We start from the raw sequence: 19,020 nt of genomic DNA on the forward strand, positions 1-19,020 counted from the left end.
AGGGCATCCTTGTCTTGTTCCTGTTTTCAAGGAGCTCCCCTTTTTTTAATACTTACATCTGCTCCGCTCATCCTTAATATAGCTGTAAAAGTTATTGTGCTAGGACAGTTATTCTACTCATTGTTGTTAGCTGCCATTGAATTGGCCCCTGATTCATGGTGACCCCATGCACAGTGAAACAAAATGCTGCCTGGTCTTGCAATATTTCCATGATTGGTTGTGAATGGAACTATTGTCATGCATAGGATTTTTACTGGCTGACTTTTGGAAGTAGATTGCTGGCTTTTCTTCCTAGTCCGTCTTAGTCTGGAAGCTCCATTGAAGCCTGTTCAGTATCGTAACAACACACAAGCCTCCACTGACAGAGGAAGGGGCTGCGCATGAGGAACGTTGGCCAGGAATCAAACCCTGGTCTCCAGCACTGATGGAGAGATTTCTGCCACTGATTTACCAATACCTTATTCTAGTCCTTAGAGACGACTAATTGGTCCAAGGTCTGGACTTGGGACCCTGAGAGATGAGTCATGTTCTCTCTGTTTTATAGCAGAGGGAAAGCTTAGGGGACATTAAGGTGGCCATGCTTTGTGTTTTGTGAAACCTGAGATGCAGAAGAATTCAGTCTGGAGAAAGGGAAGGAAAGAGAAAGGAGGAAAAGAAATATAGAAAAAAAAAAAAATGATGTGTCCCTGGGTGGTACAAATGGTTAAGTTGTCTACTACTAGGTGAAATGTTAGTGGTTCAAACTCACCCAGAGTCACCTTGGAAGACAGGCCTCTGCGATCTGCTTCCAAAAGTTCAAAGCCTTGAAAATCCTATGGAGCTGTTCTACTCTGCATAGATGGGGTCATCATGAGTCAGAATTGACTCGCTGGCAACTAACAACAATAGAAGATAAGCAGAGAGGAGTGGTAATATGAACTGGGGAAATAATTCTGAGTGATACCTGGTTCCATTTATTCCTGAGAACCATCCATATTCCTATTCCTGGGTTCCTTAAGATGATCCACCAGCATTTGAATAATTAATCTCTTTTTGCTTTAGTCAGTGAGAGTTGGATTTATGTCACTCGCAATCCTAAAACTCCTAAATACTGTCTTCTTCTACAAATGGTAAACCAGGGAGGGTGCCTAGTATAAATGTCATATTAGACCTCTAGTAGATAGTACACTTACCTAGTCTTTCTAAATATTTGGTCATCATCATTATCCTCACAGCAGAGTAGATACATACATTTTAAAATTAGTATCTGTATTTTATTGCTCTTTCTCTGAGTCATTTCTCTCTGAATAAGGAAGCAAAGGTAACATGTTCTCAGTTCTGAGGTAGTCAGAACCAGGCTGGTCTCAAGGGTGAGAGAGAAGCTGCAATGCCATTGTGGCTACAGAAATTAGCAGTTTCCAACATAGACACCAGGACACAGTCAGACCAGGGTCACAAAAGGAAAGGCTGACAGTCTCAGTAGCTTGCTAGCCCCCTTCCAAGTATTTCTGGAGCCACAGTCCGATGCTGCTAGGGCTACTTGTTACAGGTTAGGAAAAAAAAAAAAAAACCTCCAATTGCCATCGAATTGATTCCAACTCATGGCGACCTCATGTATGTCAGAGTAGAACTGTGCTCCATAGGGTTCTCTATGGCTGAATTTTCAGAAGTAGATCACCAGGCCTTTCTTCCAAGCTACCTCTGTGTGTATTCTAACCACCAACCTTTTGGTAAGCAGCCCAACACGTTAACCATTTGCACCACCCATGGACTCCACTACAGGGTAGAGGATCCTGGAGAAAGACTTGCACTGGTCCTGTGCTCCCTCAAACCCCTGATCCTACCATATGCTCTACCTCCAGATATACAATGATATGAATCCTTCATCCCATTGGACAGGCAGGACAATATGGTGGATAAAAGCATAAATTCCACAGACAGAATGCCTGGCTTTGAATCCTGGGTCTATTGTGTGATGGTGAGAAAGTTATTTAACCTCTTTGTCCTTCAGTTTCTTTATCTGTAAAATGGGGATTAAAACTATTCCCTACATCATAGGACTATGAAGAAATTAAATGGGTTAATTTATGAAAAGCATTTAGAACATTGCTTGACACATAGTAAATATGATGTGAATATTATCATTATCATTACTGCTGCTGCTACTATGACCACTACTATCGCTGCTACTACTACTGCTGCTGCTGCTGCTGCAACTACTACCATCAATCCTAGGAGCTCACAGTCCACACAGGAGGCAACACTGCAACGTATTAAAAGCCAAACAAGAAAACGAGTCAGCAGAATCAGCTCCAAAGAAAAAGTATTCACATTGAGGATTACGGGAATTGAGCAGAAGTATAGGGAAGACCCACATTTTACAATCTCATGATTGGAGGGAGCCTTATTGCTCCTCTTGTCCAACCCACAACCAGACACATGAATCTTATTTTTAATATCCCCGACATACAATCGTCCAACGTATCCTTGCACACTTCTCAATAGAGAACTCACTCCATTCTGAAGCAGATCAAGGTGATCTTATTAAATGACTTTGTCAGGTACGAAGTCACATAGGCTAGGGAACTCCAAGACAACCTTCACCCTTCCTTCTCCCTTGTCATTCCTTTGTCCCTTATTCATTTACTAAGTCTTATTAATTTTTCTCTACTCTAAATGCAAGGTTGCTTGCACTTACCGAAAAAAATGTGGCTCCTGAAGACAATGCATGGCTGAAAACTTGCATAAGTTAAGACTAAATCTATAAAAGCCGGGCATTTCAGTTTACAGGCAGTCTCCCTGGGTTACGAATGTCCGACTTATGGACCACTCATACTCAAGAATAAACTGCCATAAAGCCTATTATATTAAAAATTTGAGTTAAATACAATGGTTCATAACGAACTCACGCACTACAGTAAGACTCCGGATTACAAACTTCCGATTTACGGACAACTTCACCTTGCCCTTTAATATTATGTAAATTTGACCTCACTTTGAAACTATTGAACCATCCCCTACTCTCAACAAATTCTTCATCATACATAATCACTTTCACTTGCTGCACCTGCAGCTTTTAATTCGTTGAAAAGTCTTCGAGCCTTTTCTTGCACTAAAGTAAGGCTAACTAAGAACCATATGCATCTGTCCCAACTTTCCAACAAATTCGACTTAAAGACACAGTAACGAAAAGATCTCCTCTACTTTGTGCTGCTCATGGGATTGCCTCTACTTTGTGCTGCTCATGAAAACACTGCACAGTTTGAAAGTGTTTCTTAAGTGTTTCATATGCATAGAATGGTAAAATATATACTGCATACTAAGATAAACATTTGACTGACTGACACTAAATAAGAACCATATGTACCTGTTCCGACTTACCTACAAATCTGACCTAAAGAAACAGACTTAGGAACAGATCTCATTCATAACCTGGGGACTGCCTGTACCAGCTAAAATGACACTGCCACATGGTTAGAATGAAAACAAAGCTTCAATTCATTTGACCTGATAGTTTTGAACAGGATTATTTCATAATGCATTTTAAATTTGGGAGAGTTCACATTATTTCGAATTGTCTGCATAAAGCAAAACTTTATTAATATTTTTATATCCCTCTTTGCAAATCTACATAGTTTGAATTTACCTAAGATGTCTGTTGAATCTGTTCCTTTCTCACATCACTTTTGCCTCTCCTTGAGTTCAGATACTCATCGTCTGCTTCTGGATTGTTGAATTTATATTTTATTTTGTGATTGTAGTGCTTGTTTATATATCTATATTCTTCATTGTTCTGTGAATTTAAGAGTTAGGAACAATTTCTGTTTATTTTCTGCTCCATTTCTCTATCATTTGGACTACCCTCCCCATACAAACACTTACACGTGTACATCTAGAAACATCATCTCACTCAGTCGTCCCAGCAACTCTAGAAGGCAGGTGAAGATTATCTTCATTTTTCAGATTACTAAATTGAGGCTCAGAGAGATTAATAAAATGGTGTAAAGTCACTAAATTATTGATAGAGCCAGCATTTCAATCTCCACTTCTCTGACTCTGAAGTCCATATCCTTCTGTCTCTCCAGAACACTATCCTCAGTATTTCCCTTGTCCTTCTTAAGTTTCTTAAGGACATGGACTGTGCTTTTTCCTCTTCATGTTGGTAGCATTTAACGTTGTAACCTATAACCATACCCAGGCTGGCATTCAGGAAAATTAATAACTGCTGTACTGGTTACTCCTGAAGCAGAACATGACTGGGAGGAATGAGGAATGTTAGAAGTGGAGCAATTGTTTTAGAAATGATGGTGGTTAGATATGCCTGTCTTTTAAAGTAATGTTATTTCTAGGGCCCAGAGTTCTAATTCTCACCCTTTTCTCCCAAAATGATATAAGCCAGACTGAGACCTGGCAGAGACTTTGATGTTCTCTCAGTTACCTGCTTGGTTGTCAGCTGGTAACCAGTTTAGGGGTGATTGATCCAAGGGGAGAGTAAGAAACCAAAGCCTGATGCCATGAGCCAGGCCTAGTGGAGCCTTCCTTTATTCTGCCACTTCACCCATCATGCTCAGTAACACTGGCCCATTTATCACTTCTCAAAGTCATGAAGTTAATTCCTGTTTCAGGGCTTCTGTGTTGGTTGCTACCTCTGCCTGGACCATTCTTCTTCTTTTCTTTGCCTACCCAACTTCTATTCATCTTTGAGTCTGGGCCTATATGTCCCTTGCTTAGAGTGATTCTTTCTGACTCTCCAGAATAGGTTAAGAATTTATGTCAAGCTCTTGCTGAAACAAAAGCCTCTTTTGCGTATTAAACTGTAAGCTACTTGAGGGTAGGGACTGTGTCCATCTCATACTTCATTCATTTCCGGTACAGAGGACAGTCCTTTGTACATGATAGGTGCTTAATAAATATTAATAGATGGGTAAATAAATGCAAGATATAACCACCTTCCTTCTTCTCTCAACCAGAAAGAAATGTAGAGGGAGAAAAGAAGAGTTGACCTTCAGTTTCACCTAGAGAACATAACGTTTCAGTAAGAAAAGAGATTTCATTTTCTGGATTGTTGTTTCCCGAATGTTTGTCATTTAAATTCTCACTTTGTTTGACAGTACCACTTACATTTCTGAAAGAAGGAAATTGAATAACTACATTTCAGAGGAACCCAAGGTGACCTGGGAGCCTGGGCAGCCTCAGCCTGCTAGAGGGCAGCATCCTTGGTTGTTGGGAGGGGCAGAATGGCACGTCTTCCCTTGCACTGGTGCTTGCTCTTTTGCTGTTTTCTTTACAACTTAGATGCAAATCTAAGAATAACATTCATCTCAGTTCTGGAATGTAATGCGTTTTAGGTTTAATCAATGAAAACCACGAGGGCCTGAGTTAAAATGAAAACCTCTCTCTTTACCTTCAACATGTTTATGAGTGTGTAGGGCTTGTATATTTTCCTTCTTTTATAATGAACAGGGCGATTCATGCTCACAATAAAAATATTATTGGACACTGTGTGTAAGAAGTGAAGCAGGTGTGGAGAGTGACAGAGAGCCTCAAGGAGCTTTCAGACTCTCATAAGGGAATCTGGAATGACATGGAACTTAGCATTTAAATAGGCTGACCCATATTATTTATTTTTCCAAACATGGACACTTGTGGGAGTAAAAAAAAAAGATGCTATAAATCATTAATCTGGACCAACCCACATAAACCAGTGCTGTCTGGGGCAAACTTAGATGTATATCCATTCCGTATATGAAAGACTGAATAGCACTTTGCAAAAACGATTAAATAGATGCCTCCATACCATACATGACTGTTACTAAGTGGATTTTACCACTGATAATTATTATAGGAGTTCAGAGGAGGGGGTGGTACCACTACATAACGCTGGGTGGTTAGTGAAGACTGTGACAAGAAAGCGTGACCCAAGCTGCATCTAGAAGGATAGATACATGGGTAAGTAGGTAATGAGAGCAGATGCACACATCTAAGTGGAACTACAAGGGTGCTTTTCCAGAATTAACCAGTTTATTTTGATTATCCTGGAGTGAAATTGATGAAGATAATCAACATTTCTCAAAGAAGTAACATGTGGACAATATTCCCTCTTTCTAGCCCTGGTCACTATGGAATGTTCCAACCCCACATCCATCTGAAACTCTCCCAAAGATTAGCCTGAGAATGCCGGAGGCAGCATTCCCAGGATGCATCTCTTAATCCAGCTTCACCTCTTCTTCCTTCTCTCTCTTCCTTTCTCCATTGATACAATAAAAAACCAGTTGCCATCAAGTCTGCTCCAACACACAGCAATCCCAAGTGTGTCAAAGTAGAACTGTGCTCCACAGGATTTTCAGTGGCTGATTTTCCGAACGTGATCACCAGGCCTTTCTTCTCTGGGGAGACTTGAACCACCAAACTTTTGGTTAAGTAGCCAAGCATGCTAATTGTTTGCACCATCCAGGAATTTCAGCAACAGCATAAGGGAGAATAAAAATGCCTGGCATGATTAGGAAATGGCAGGGTATCTAGTTTCACTGGAGTATATACAGTGTGTATGTGTGTGAGTGTGTGTGTGTGTATGTGTGTATGTGTGTTTGAAGGGGTGGGGTGAGGTGGTGGTGATGGGAATTACAATTTCAAAGACAAGCTGAAGCCAGATTGTGGAGGATATTGAATGTCATGCTAAGAAGATTAGATATTATTCACTAGACAATTGGGAGTCATTGCTTTTTTAGTAGAGGAGTGAGAAAAGCTAAAACATCTGTGTGATTTAAAATCCAGAGTGATAAGAGCTATGTTTGAGGAAGATATATTTTACTCTTCCTTAAATGACATATACCAACCAATACTTTTGAACTGCCTGTTCACATTTCATGCAGGTTTTCAATACATGCTATTTCATTTTCCTCTTCTTGGCCCAGAGCCTTCTGTTTCCTCTACGTTGATGGTCCCTAGGCCCCAGTTCACACAGTTAAGCACGTTGCATTCACTCCATCCTGGTTCCCATCCAATGGGCCCAGTCACTTTGTTTAGCTAAAACAATAACAATCTGCCTCCAGACTACTCTCTTAAGGGAAGGGAGATTTGTATTAGCAAGATTAGTGCTGACTTTCCTCTACAGCAAAAACCACTTAGCTTAAGCACAGCCCATTTTGTAAGCATGAGCCCAATGCAGAGCCTGGAGTGGATGCTGCTGATTTCCTCAAGCAAGACTGTTGGGATCCTTTGGGAACAGCATGTGGCCCTTCCTCAGTTTGCTTTCTCTACAAGACCCTGCTTGCTTTCCCTCCAAAAGCCTGTGCAGTTGTATTTTGCAGAATGTTTTCAAGTTGGCACCTGGACCTTGACATTTGGAAACAGCTAACCTGCTTTGTTTGAGAAATGCATTTAAATAAATTAATGAAACCACTGCTCTGAATGGATCCTTTCAGGCTGCTTACAGCAAAATTTTGAAAGGGCAATATTATCACTGACAAAAACTGCAGCATCTCAGCAATTTGATATCCAGAAAGCTGAGCAGGGAGGCAGAACATAATGACAGAGTTTTACCTATAGCAAAACCATTAAAGGTCGCCTGCCAGAAGGACAGCTGAAATAGAATTTGTTTTCAAATTATAAGATTAAACGAAATTTCCTTGAAGAAAGTATTATTATACAGTGTCAAAAGAAAGAGCAAGACTAAAATGGTTGGAAGATACAATCACAGCTGAGATAAATTCTGCTTTCTCAGTGGTTTGCACACCCTGCAGTCTCTCCGGCTCAGTGGACTGGGTGGGTTGGAGAAATTAGCAAGTACTTCTCCATACAGATCTTTCCCCCACTGGGAGTTCTTTTCCCCTCTGGTCTTACTGAAAACATACTTGCCTAACAGGGAAACCATGTGGAGGAATGGAGGATGTTTTCGTTAATGGTACCCATTTGAGAGGACAACATTAAAAATTCTTTAAAATGAAGGGTGCAATTTTGAGTTTCCAAGTCATTAGGCAGGTTTATGACTTGTCCATTTGCAAAGGAGCTGATGGGACTCTCCATACAGTCATTTCCCTTAAAATTGGCTCATCTCACACATGGCTTTTGCTCAGTTTTCCTCCCATGCACAGAGCTTCTCTGGTGTAGGCTGAGGCTCTCTTTGGAAGACGTGGGAAAAGCCCATCCTGCCTTCTCTGATGCACCATTTTATTTATTATTATTTATCAACATGAATGTACATGACTCTTTGCAATGAGCTAGTTAATTCAAATAAAAATCTGCTCTATTATTATTGTCAACTCTAGAACATGTATCATGCATAAGTTTTTCATAAATATTAGCTAAGTATGAACCTGCACAACCATCTTGTGGGCTAACTAGAAAAGAAAACTATGCAAGTGTTTTTTTCATTTTTAAAATATTTGAATACATGCCTTGAAAACACAACATTCTCTTTATGTATGACTTTTGATAGTGGACACAATTTTTGTTCAAAACCCAGCAAAACAGAGTGGCAGAAGCTAGGGAGGTTGCACAATTGGACATTTATAATATAATAGATAATAATGTACTATTCAGAGCACACAAAAATAGAAGGCTTCCAAATATATTGTCAAACTGATCATCCAGTTCTTTCTCATTCAAAATGTCTACTCCGAACAGAAATGCCTATTCAATGTGAACTGAACATGCTTTGTGCCTTCCTGTACCTGACAAGTCGTCTTGCTACCCTGTGTACTTCCTAAATGTTCCTGCCTCTGTGAATCCTGCCCCATCACCTCCTGCGTCAATGTCTGCGCAGCGTGTGGGAAATTAATGGGAAGTTGCCGTTGATCTGGGTCAAAGTCAAGCTGTTTGGAGGCCAGAAGCTGGGGGTACCATCCTGACTCCAGAATAGCTGATCCTTTTGCTTTTCCTTCCACTATCCTGGCCAGAAAGACCACAGAATTAGTGACAGCTCAGTGAAGCTAGGTTGTTCCTGCTGCTGGGAATGAAGCAAATGCTCCAGCCAACCGGCCAGCTGGACAAGAGCTATTACTGCTGTGTTCTCCCTGGGAATCTGGAGGGTCTCCAGCGGGGTTTTCTTTCTTTCTGTCCTTTGAGGTTCTCTTTCTTTTCTCCTCTCCCCCCAATCGCAAATCATTTTCTCCCCTCAAAACAGAACTTACTTTGAACTAAGCTTCAAGCAAGTGCTCAGTTGAGTACCTTGAGTTTTACTAGTGCTGGTTTCTCAGTGTCAAGATCCAGTGCCAGGGACAAAGTGAACCTTTGGTTTGATGTTGCCCTTGTCTTTGTCATTGTCCCTTTAGCTTCCCTTTTTGGTTCCAATCTCACCCGAAGGGGCTCTTGGAGTTCCAGCACATTGGCTAGAAAACACATCCTGTGTCACAGATATCCCAGTGAACAGACAGAACTTTGCTGTCTACTTCAATTTACCCAGGTCAGAGGTGAAAGATCAGGCTTGATATTTTTTTACACTGTTCTCCTTTGTATGAGTTTAGAACTAATTAAGAAAATAGGTAAGAGAATCAGAGAAATGGAGATTAAAATATCACCTTTATTTACCATAAATTTGACTTTGAGAATGTGGAATAGATAGGCAGCTAAAAATAGCACCTTCTATCTATTTTCCTCCAAGTCTGACTTTGAGTCTACCCATATCAGGCAGAGACTGAATATACGAAGCAGAATCTTTTATCTGGAATTTCTGCCTCACATGTGTCAAGCTGCTGTAGTGGGGGAAGATATTGAGATATATATGGTCCTGGGTCCTTAATCTATGAGCTTTCATTGGGAGCAGAAACAGCATCTATCCTGTGGGAAATCAGGAAAGAGAGGGGGGTGGGGGTTTATGGAGCTATTTACATTCACTTGGTTTCATGTTGATGATTTAATACACATTAACTAAAAACAGTAATGATACTGAATGATATTTTGATGAGTTTTAACAACACTGTAGAAATAAATGCTATACACATTAGCCTTTGGTAAGCGAAAGACACATGCTAAAATACAAAGACAAACTCTAAATGAGTAGAAGTACAATGAATAATTTTGCAGCTGGTAGAATAATAATTTTAAAAAAGTGAGATAAAGAAAACTTGGTTAATTTGACAGAAGCAAGAAAAAAGTCTTAAAAAAAACAATATTAGCATTGAGAAAATATAATTTATGGCAAAAGGCATAACTAGTGATAAAGAACCTTCCATAATTAAAAAGAGAAATCACTGACAAGAAACAATTGCTGACAGTTATATGTACTTATCAACATAGCTTTAAATCACATAAAGGAAACAAAAATTTAGAACCAATTTAGAAGATTAGAACAAGACAAATATCAAGCTTGATTTTATAGATACAGTAGACAGAACCTAGAGAGTATGCATTCTTTTCTATCTAGCACCAGAACATTCATTAAAATCAACCATGCATTAGGTCATGAAGGAAATTAAAATAAAATCTAAAAAATCACATGCAAACATATTGATAAAAGAAGAATTTGGTAAGGCTTGCTCTACCAAATATGAAAAGATTTTATAAAGCTATAGGAATTAAAACAGTGCGGCATTGATACAGGAAAAAGTAAATAGATCAGCAGAACAGAATGGGAAGCCCATAAAGAGGCTGAAGCTTCTATAGGAATTTGGCATATGAGAGATTAGCCCTTACCAATCTGTGGGGATAGATGATCTGGGGTTGGGACAATTGGCTTTCCATATGAAAATAAATATAAAGCTACATTTCTATCCTTTCTTATAAACAAAATGAATTCTAGATGGAATAAAGACTAAACGTGAGAAAGAAAAAGACTCTAAAACTCTTAAAAGAAAATTTATGAGAGCATCTGAATAACCTTGAGCATAGAAAAAGATTCCTTAAATCAAACCCCACATTCAGAAGTTAGAAAGGGAGAGATCGACATATTTGACTTACAATTTAAAACTTCTATGAGACCAAAGATACCATGGACAATTTAGATGTGAAACGACAGACAAGTAGAAAATGTTTATAACACATGTAATTGACCAAGGATTAATATCTGTAATGTATTCAAAAGACTGTACATCACTAAGATAAATCACCTAAAAAATTTGGGCAAATGGTGTAAATGGGCAGTGCATCAAAGAGGAAACCTAAACAGAGAAATATATTAAACCTTGACAATAATCAGATAAATATAAATGAAAATTACAAAGCACCAGTTTACAATCAATAGTTCAGCCAAATTTTTTTTTTTTAAGGGTGAAAATCTTAAGTGTAAGTAAGGATGTGGGGATATGAGGACTCCTTTTACTGGAGTACAACCACTTTGGAGGGTCATTTAACATTACTAGTAAATTTGACAACGTACACACCCTATGACCCAATAATATGGCTTCTAGTTATGTGCCCTAGAGAAGCTCTTACCTATGTGAAGCAGGAAGTATATGTAAATATGCTTGTTATATCATTGCTTGAATAGCGAAAAACTGAAAGCAAACTAAGTGTCCATAAATCAAATGCATTGTGCTTCTAGAATGAAATAGTCCATCTATCTATCTGTCTATATCGATCTTAAAACCTTAATTCTGAGTCAAAAAAGTAAGTTGCAAAAGAATGGGTACACTATGATAGCATCAAAGCAAATCTTTAAAACACACGTAAACATTGCTATATATTGTTTATGGATACATCTAATTGTAGAAAATGCATAAGATTGTGAACCTGGAATGTTCTACAGGGATCTCATGATAGAAATTGCCTATTTTTTCAGTGGAAAACTGTATCAAAAATTAAACAAGATAACTAACTCAATGGACCTAGCCTGTTGCTGGACACATGCTTGGCACTCAATATTAATGATTAGTATTCAATAGAAATGTGGTAAAGGGATTCATCTGTTGGGATTTGCCACTGATGTAAGGAAGAGCTTGATATTCCAGTAGCTAAGGTGATCACCTTTGGCATTGATTTCTAAACCTTTTTCCCCTTTGTTTTGAGGGAATTTTTTTTTTTTTTTTGGATTCAGTTTCAACTCTAAACAGAGACAATGAGATACCATCTCAAAGAACACTTTTGTTTCCCCTATGTATTCCTCAGCCTCTGATGGAGTGTCATTGCCTAGATTTTGGTCATGTTGGAAAAAAAAAATAGTTTCTTATTGTTATGTTCTGAAATATGTCCAGTCCCGGACAGAATGTTCACCGGGGCAAGGTCCTTCTTTTGTTAGACTGTGCAAGATCTTCCACAAACATGAAGTTCATTGCCAGTTTATTTTATAGGTTGCTTATGAAGGTACATTCAAATTTATGAATTCTGCCACAAATTCTATGAGGGCTTGAAGAAGAAGAATCTTGTTCTCAGTGATTGTCAGAAGTAATAGGCTCTCAAAGATCATCTAGTTCTTTACTAAAAGTTCGTCTTCCACCAGCAGCATTGGCATCACTTGGGAGCTTGTTAGAAATGCAGAATCTCAGATGCCACCCCAGAACTACTGAATCATAATCTGAATTTTAACAAAGTCCCTGGGTAATTTGTGTGCACTTTAAAGTTTGAACAGCCAACTCTGATCTAGTCCAGTGGTTTCCAAACCTGGCCATGAATGACATGGGTAGCTTTTAACATACTGGTTCTTGTGCATCAAACTTCCATAAATTCAAATTCTACAATAGGTCTATAATGAGGTCCTGGAATTTCTATTTTTAAATTCTGAAATAATTTCAAATTTACAAAAAAGTTTCAAGGATATTAAAAAATCATCTTTCTCCTCATATGCACTCTGAACCACTTGAAAGTAAATTGCAACGCAAAGCCCCATCACTCCCAGAAAAATTTAGTGCGTTATTTCCTGCAAAATATGGACAGTCTCCTCACAATAAGGATGTTAACATTGATTAATTACTGACATATATTATCTGACACCATCCGAGTTTTGCCAATTGTCAGTGTAATGTCCTTTATAGCAAAAGCATCCAAGAATCCAAGATATCGAGTTTCATTTATTTGTCATGTCTCTGTAGTCTCTTTCAGTGTGGAACAGCTCTTCAGTCTTCCCTTAACTTTCACAACCTTGACACTTTTGCAGATCACAGGCAGTTACTTTGTAGAAAATCTCCAAGTGTAGGTTTGTCTGAATTTCCCCATGATTAGATTCAGGTTATGCTATTTTTTTTTTTTTTCTTTTTCAGAAATACCACAGAAGTGATGTTGTGTTTTTCTCATTGCATCTTACCAGGTGGTTCATGATTTCACTGGTGATACTAACCATGATCTTTGATTAAGGTGATGTCTGCCAGACTTTTCCACTGTAAAATCACTCCTCTTCCCCTTAAATCAATATATATTTGAGAAGAGATATTTTGAGGCTATTCTATTCCTCATCAAACTTTTACTCACTAGTTTTAGCATCAATTGATTTTTTTGGCTGAATTATTTATTACTATGATTGCCGCTATATGGTGATTTTCAAACTCCATCATTCTTTCTATATTTAGCCAATGTAAGGAAAAATGTTCTCTTCTCTCCCTTTGTTTATCTATATCAGGATAGACTCATGAATTCTTATTTTATTCACTGGATTATAATCTGTTACTGTCTTTATTTATTTTGATCCTCAATTTGTCCCAGATTTGGCCAGAGGGAGCTCTTTCAAGCTGGCTCCTGTGCCTTTTTGGTTACCATTATTCATTGAGCATCACAAAAAAATGCTTTAGGATCATCTTGTACTTTCCCTGCCCAAGCCATGAATTAGCAATTTCTCCAAGGAGCCCTGAATCCCTTTAGTGGAGGATGGTATTTAGATACCATGATCTCAGTGCTAGGTGTGCTCATTGTATTTGGGTACTTCCATGGCCATTGATTGTAGATCCAAGGTGTCATTGCTCTCAGTTCTTTCCAGTGAACAGAATTAGAGAATATATGTATGTCACTGTAATCCCCAACTTACGACAGGGCTCTGTTCCAATGACTCTTTCATAAGTCGATTCTGATATAAATTGAATACCTTATTTATTTATTTAGTTAGTTAGTTATATTATTGCCATAGCCTGCTATAAGGCAATGCTTTGAACAGTAAATCTCAACATTGAATATCTGTGAGTGAACATCTGAGAATGATAACGTCAGCAAATTACATGCTGTAACACTGTATGTAGTACATGTTACTAATGATAAGATATAACATTGTTTGGCCCTGTTTTGATTCCTTTTTTTTTTTTAACACACTTTTTAGATGATTCTTAAGGTCAAGCCCAGCAATGGACTCAAACTGGTATATGAGCTCTACTTTGTCATTCAATCTCTTACCCATTGCCATGATTCTCTGCATCATACCTAAAATATTATTTGCTGCCTTTTGTCCAAACTCTTTTACAAAAGGAAGCTCACACAATTCCCTTTTTGAAAAGTTATTTTAGATCTGAAGTTTCATTCCTTCGCATTACACCCCTTGTCACTTGGTCTGCCCAGTTCAGGCAAAGAATGAATTTGAATATATTGAGACAATCATCACATTTATCTCTAATCTCCTTTGTTGTAGCTGTTTTTAGGTGCCATCGAGTTGGCTCTGACTCATAGTGACCCTATGTACAACAGAATGAAACTTTCCTTGGTCCTGTGCCATCCTCAAAATCATTGCTACGTTTGAGCCCACTGTTGTAGCCACTATGTTAATCCATTTCCTTGAGGGTCTTCTTCGTTTTCACTGACTCTCTACTTTACCAACCACGATGTCCTTCTCCAAGACTGGTCTCTCCTGATAATATGTCCAAAGTAAGTTAGACAAAGTCTTGCCATCCCCGCTTCTAAGGAGGATTCTGACTGTACTTCTTCTAAGACAGATTTGTTTGTTCTTCTGGCAGTCCATGGTATATTCAATATTCTTTGCCAACAGAATTCATTCAAATGCATCAGTTCTTCTTTAGTCTTCCTTATGCATTGTTCAGATTTCACATGCATATGAGGTGATTGAAAATACCATGGCTTGGGTCAGGTGCATCTTAATCCTCAAAGAGATGTCTTTGCTTTTGAACACTTTAAAGAGCTCTTTTGCAACAGATTTGCCCAATGAAATACGTTGTTTGATTTGTTGACTGCTACTTCCATGGGCGTTGATTGTGGATCCAAGTAAAATGAAATCCTTGACAACTTCAATCTTTTCTCCATTTATCATGATGTTGCTTATTGGTCCATTTGTGAGGATTTTTGTTTTCTTTATGTTGAGGTGTAATCCATACTAAAGGCTATAGACTTTGATCTTCATCAGTAAGTGCTTCAGGTCCTCTTCACTTTCAGCAAGGCAAGGTTGTGTCATCTGCATAACACAGGTTGTTAATGACTCTTCCTCCAATCCTGATGCCACGTTCTTCTTCATATAGTCCAGCTTCTTGGATTACTTGCTCAGCATACAGATTGAATAAATACGGTGAAAAGATACAACCTGACACACACCACTTCTTATTTTAAACCATGTAGTATCCCCTTGTTCTGTTCGAACAACTGCCTCTTCTTTACAATACCAAAATTTCTAGGTCCATCAACATTTTCTTATAAGTCATTGTTTATATATTCTTTATTATTTTGACTCTGTTGAGAAAGTTCTAAGGTTCTAATAGTCTTTTAAAATGTGGTCACTAGAACTGCCCCATAGGGTTTCCAAGTAGCAGCTGGTGGATTCAAACTGCCAACCTTTTTGGTTAGCAGTCAAGCTCTTAACCACTGCACCACCAGGGCTCCACTGTATAAGAAGACCTTTACCCTCTTTAACTTGGAATATATACTTATATTAATTCAACTCAGGACCTACCCAGTATTTTATCTCGTACATTAAACAGATGGCTCAAATTGACCTGGCCGTCCCCCAAAACTATTAGGCCTTTCTTTCATAAATCTCTTCATTATAAAATACAATAGATTCTCATAGAATTTGAAGTTATTGACTTCAGTGTATAAAAAAGATTGCAGGGGAAATATTTAAAATTACTGACTTGCTTTTAAGACTTTCTAAAACTTTTCATTTACTTACCAAAATAATACATTCCTATAATGATATTTCTTATCTATTCATTGAGGAAATTCTTAAAACAACCAAGCTTCTCAAAATTCTCTTAATTATAGAAGTTATTGTCACCCACTTTCCACAGATCTACATTAAAGAGTGCCTAGGCATAGACCAAAAAAAAAAAAAAAAAAAAAAACAAGAAAAACCAAACCCACTGCCATCGAGTCGATTCTGACTCATAGCAACCCTGTAGGCATGGGCCAGTAATGTGAAAATTGCCTCCTTAAGTGGAGGGTGCTGAGAGACTGCAGAAATAGGTGGGCAACTCCAGTGTGGCAGTGAAGGAGTTTATCAGGGAGACTTACATACGAGGCCAGTCCTGGGTGGTGGCAGGACCAAAGCAGATCTCTGTGCTCTGCTGTGGGAGGGCAGAGGTTTTATAGCGGTGATGGATAATAGTGGCTACATGCCAGGGACTTACATAAGGATGAGTTAGCAAACTGTATTGAACTAGCAGACCGTGTGAGGGTGCTCATGTTCAGCCTCACAAAGCCCATCTTCCCTTCAGGCCACCCTTTGAGGCCAGCTCCTACAATCTGGCAATTTCTGCCACTTGTGCCACAGTATGAGAGACCCCATACCCTCCCTCCCAGGAACAAATATAGAAGTGGGATTGGCCAGGTGCTGTATGTCCGCATGTGTGCAAGAGACAGAGAAAGTTACTGTGGGCCCAGAACACAGGGAAGGCTTCTCTGATAAGGAGAAGAAACTGGGAGACAGAAGGTGACCTAATTCCCAGTCTCCTTATCAGAGAATGTTCTGGGCCCAAGGCCTTTACTTAGGCAACCTGTGTGGGAGGTGTAGAGGCAGACCATTCCCCTAACAAAAAGAATCTCCAAATGAACGTAAAATTGATCAGCAATTTAGCAATAAACCACTTAGTTTAAATAAATTCTTAGGCACAACCCTAACACATAAAATATATAAAAGTGGATCTGCCTTGCTTTTGTAACAGCATCTTTGCTTTTTCCTTGCCTCCTGAAGTATTTCCTGAGGCCTCCACAGAATATAGAAGATGCACTAGATGGATTATCAGGGTGCTTCAAAATGTGTTGAACAGTAATTTTGACACAAATAGCTGGTCTGAAAGTGTAGCTTCCATTACTAGCCTAATAGGTTCTCTGTCTGAGTGCTGGAAAATGTATTATTAAACTCTAAATCTAGCTCTGTCAGAATGAATCGGTTGTTGCTTAATAGGAAGGTGATGATTGGAATAAGTCACTTAGAGATGTCATAGAGACAGGTCATTTATCCATTAATTCATCCATCCATCCATCAGAATTGTTATAGAGCCACAACCCTTAAACCAGTTGTAGAACAAATGTCTAAATTTCTCCAAGTAGTGTCATTATCCAAATTCGTTGGTTTATCATTCTTAAATGTCTCATGGATGGACACCATCACATTCCACATGTTCTTTGTCATATGCCAAATTAGGCTTTTTGGGAGTCCTTACCCCCAACAAAGGAGGGAACTCAAATATGCCAATGATCATGAGGATTACACAGGACTGGGCAATGTTTTATTCTGTTGTATATAAGATCACCAGGAGTGGAGCTGTCTGTCTGCCTATCTGTCTGTCTATCTATCTATCCGCCTGCCTTCCTGCCTGTCTGCCTACCTACTATCTTTCTATCATCCCCCTTAGGTGAAGGCCAGGGTGTTCCCCAGTGTCCTGGGACTGTGATCACCTTTGATCTTATACAGTCAGGAAGACCCTCTGGCTAAAAGATCAAGTCTGCTCTGATTTTCATCACTCTCTTCTTCAATATTTGAGATGCAGTTGTCTTCACCATGATTATAAACACTTTAGTTGATATTTATGTCAAATTTCTATAAAGGAGTGATAATAAGGGAGGGAGACTAGCATTTATTAAGCAGCTGCTGTGCATTAGACAATGTACTGTCTCCCTACTTTATTGCATGCTTCTCTCATGGTTGGTGTTTCCTTATCTCTCAGGCCCTAGATGTGATGTCACTCATGACCACTTGATCTAACTAGGTATCTTTCCTGCTATTTTCAAAAACTTTAGTATATTCCATTGTAATTTTATAATTTTCTGTTATTCCCACTAAGATATGTTCCTTGAAAGCAGTGATCATGACTGTTCTAACAGTTACTTATCTCATGAATTTATTCAACTGTGAAAAATAGTATATTATAGGACCTTCTTCATGTGGTTATTAGGAGGCTTAAATGAATTAACAATGTAAAGTCCTTGGAACTGCGTCTGACACTTAATAAATGTTTATTCCTACTAATGGTAATTTCTACAACGGTAACAACAGCTACTATTACTAGTACTACAAGTATTACTATATTTACTAGTTAAAACATGTCCCAGAATGTAATGAGTGCTTAATAAATATTTGTCAAATGAATGAAAGCTGAATCCTCAGAGAAGTTGTATGAAGTAACATTATGAGGAAAATGAAACTCTGAGAGAAAAACAACCTGCCCAAAGTTGCCCAGTGATGGAACTGGAACAGTGACTCAGAGCTATTTGATTCCAATGTGAGCGAAATTTCCATTATCTGTCTATCACCTGCCACTTTAAGCAGCCATTCTATATCCTCTGTAAAAAATTCCATGACATTAAAATCTGTAAAGAAAGAAGTCTAAAGAAGGTTCTGTTTACGGGGATGATGACTGGCTACATGGCCTTGTCTAAAGAGTACCTCATCTATGTGCCCTCACCCTACTCGCTCCCCATCCCAGGATGCCCTGATGCTGTTTAAGAAGGGGCCCAGGGACTTTATATTGCCTCAGAGTGTGAAAGCAGAAGTCTGAAGTTGGAGTCTGGGAATGAAGCCCCTGCCTCCCACAGGCTTCCCAGAAGCATATTTCTCTTTCCCACCTGCTCTGTGAGCCATGCTTGCAGCAGCGGCCTCCCTGGGGCAGGCACTGCCTCCTCTGACAGGCCATGATTTGGGTCATTACCCTCTCCCATGGGCAGTAATGACATTTTTTGTTTTCTAGACACGACTGCTGTACAGTTGCCTCATGGGAGAGTGAGTTGATTACTCCTTCTCCTTGGCTC

Source organism: Trichechus manatus, unplaced genomic scaffold (assembly GCF_000243295.1).
Source record: "Trichechus manatus latirostris isolate Lorelei unplaced genomic scaffold, TriManLat1.0 scaffold00189, whole genome shotgun sequence".
NCBI lineage: Eukaryota > Metazoa > Chordata > Mammalia > Sirenia > Trichechidae > Trichechus > Trichechus manatus.